At 40.8% G+C, this 2,452-nt stretch overlaps 1 long non-coding RNA gene across 1 annotated transcript in view; it reads right to left on the reverse strand.

Annotated features, from left to right (window-relative positions):
• Positions 1–2,452, reverse strand: part of LOC117955348 — a 24,401-nt gene that overhangs the window by 1,837 nt on the left and 20,112 nt on the right. The window contains exon 2 of the long non-coding RNA XR_004659022.1: positions 710–715. This is a non-coding gene — a long non-coding RNA (uncharacterized LOC117955348). The remainder of the gene's footprint in view (positions 1–709; positions 716–2,452) is intronic.

Raw genomic sequence — 2,452 nt, forward strand, 5'->3', positions numbered from 1 at the left:
GGGGGGGGGGGGGGGGGAAGATGGTAAAGAGAACACAACAGGAAGGAAGGAAGGAAGGAGTGGTCGCCACTCTTTCAATGTGCAATTACTTAATCTACATGGACACAAACTGCTCTTAACTGTTTTAATTAATTATTTATGCTAAAGATCTTTTTGTAGCTGAACGTTGGTTATTTTTTTACACTGTTTTTTTTTATACTGTATTTTTATGCCTCCTTATTCTCTAAACAAATGTCTTGTAAGCTATACTGGAAATTCAATTTCCTTGCAGGAGTCAACTGAGCAATCCGGGCGCCCAGGACGGTCATTTATTTGTTTTTCGCAAAGTGTGTGAGGTCCTTTTAACACCGAAATTTATCACAAAGTGTCTTTATTGCTCTGAAATTATATAACCCACATACAGGAAGTGACTTAAAGGGTAACTTTGGTATTTTTAACCCGGCCTTTGGTGTCTAAATGACTAAAGATTACAACAATGTTTGACATTGGTCCAGTATTAAGTAAGATTGCTGCAGTCGGCAAAAACAAGCCACAATGTAAGATATTGGGCAATTGCGCATCTTCAATTTCCGTCCACTAAAAGTGGTATTTTTGCCACTGACAGGCTCAGATTATTAAATGATTATCCTTTCCCATTGTGTGTGACAGCGTTAACACTTCCCATAGTGTCTAAGGTAACCGTGCATCACCCACTCAGCCTGTCTCTTACACAATTCTTGCTCTTCAAATGCTATAAAATTGAATAAAGACGCCCCAAAATTAATTAGTTTAATTAGTTAATTAGTTGTTTTTCAATTTTGACGAGAAGACAACAACGCGAGGGTCAACTCCGGGATACATTAATGAAAGCAGGATGAACCAGGCTTACATTGAAAGAATAGAGAAAACTGATTACTACATCTCACAGATTCAAAACGCACAACTTTCCAGCCATAAAAACGCCACTTCTAGGATTGCTCGGCAACTCTTTTAATCACACAAAACCTCGGGGGAGCCGTGAAAAGCATCTGTTTCACGCCGCTGTCGCTTTCAACTCCATGAAAATTGATGTGTCGCGTAGCGTCGCAGGCCCTGAAGACACTCTGTATTTCATGATAACACAAGTTACTGATATGCACACTGATATGAGATCTGTGTTGCGGAGAAAAACTGTCTGGAGTGGTGGAAGAGGGGGGGGGGGGGGGGGGGGGGGGGGGGGGGGGGGGGGGGGGGGCATCCATCTTTACCCACTCATGCAGCTAAAGGGATTATTCTGGGTCACAGGTTCAAACGGCTACTGTAGTTCTTTGCTGTTCTGCAGAGCTTCGCCTGGAGCTGCTGGGATGCTCGTCTTGATTGTCTCTAACTTCTATTTTATTCCTCCCCTGCTTTATCTACCTCTTCTGTCTGTGTTTCTGCCTCAAAGGAAGGTGACACGAGGAGCTTTAATGGATATAAACAGGCTTTTACAAAAACCCGCCTAGGAGAAGTCTCGGAGAAAAGACCACGCGGCATTCGGAAATTACTCTCTCACAAAAAGAGAGAATGCTTTCAGTGGGTTAATTAACCCTCGTGTTGTCCTCGGGTCAAACTGACTCGTTTCCAAGTGTTTTATATATCGGAAATAAGGATTTCTTTCAACCAAATTGCCCAAAAATAACATGGATGACTCCATATGTTCTTCAGGTGGCATTAAAGATTACTTTCATTGAATTATTTGGGCGTTTTATTAAATCTTTTTTTTTTTATGATTTCAAAACAGTATCCGGACTAAACTCTGACATCTACCCATCAGAGATCCACTCAACATGCTCTGATCTTAACTAGTAGTCAAAATAATTAATAATTTCTGCCTTTTTAACTTAAACCATATGTGTAATTTGTTATAAATGAGCTTTGTTGACCATGAATTCCAAGAATAAGTGTGAAATCTATTATTAAACCAGCTCAGGTTTCTGAGTGAGAAGTAAATCAGAAAAAGTGACAAAAACATCGGAAAAGCACCAAAAAAAAAAGTCATTTTCAATTTGGACAAGTTCATGGTTAACGGGAAGACAACACAAGGGTTAAAAGGCACCTGGATTTCAGAAGCAGATCTTTAGACTCTTCTCCTGAGTCTCTTATTTGACTCCTCGCATGAACCAGAAGTTTTTCTGGTCTGCTTTTGTGAAATGCACACTGCCTCGCATTCAGAAACCGTGCCCGTTACAGTCGTTCCCCAGCTGCAATGACAGTGCAGAACCTCTGAAAGCGGAGATACTGAAGACCCGGAATTGCTGACCAATCAGAGGAGATTGGGCTTTTAATATTAGGGAGGCGGTCTTAAAGAGACAGGCGCAGAAAAGGAGCGTTTCAGACAGAGTGGGAATAAGGGGTCGCTTTCCAAGTCTCTTATTTTATACCATTTTATTTTTTAATCATGTTTTTATTGAGAAAGTCACAACAACTTTACACATCACAGTCTAAGACCTCT

This window comes from Etheostoma cragini, chromosome 13 (genome assembly GCF_013103735.1).
Source record: "Etheostoma cragini isolate CJK2018 chromosome 13, CSU_Ecrag_1.0, whole genome shotgun sequence".
NCBI classification, from domain to species: Eukaryota; Metazoa; Chordata; class Actinopteri; order Perciformes; family Percidae; genus Etheostoma; species Etheostoma cragini.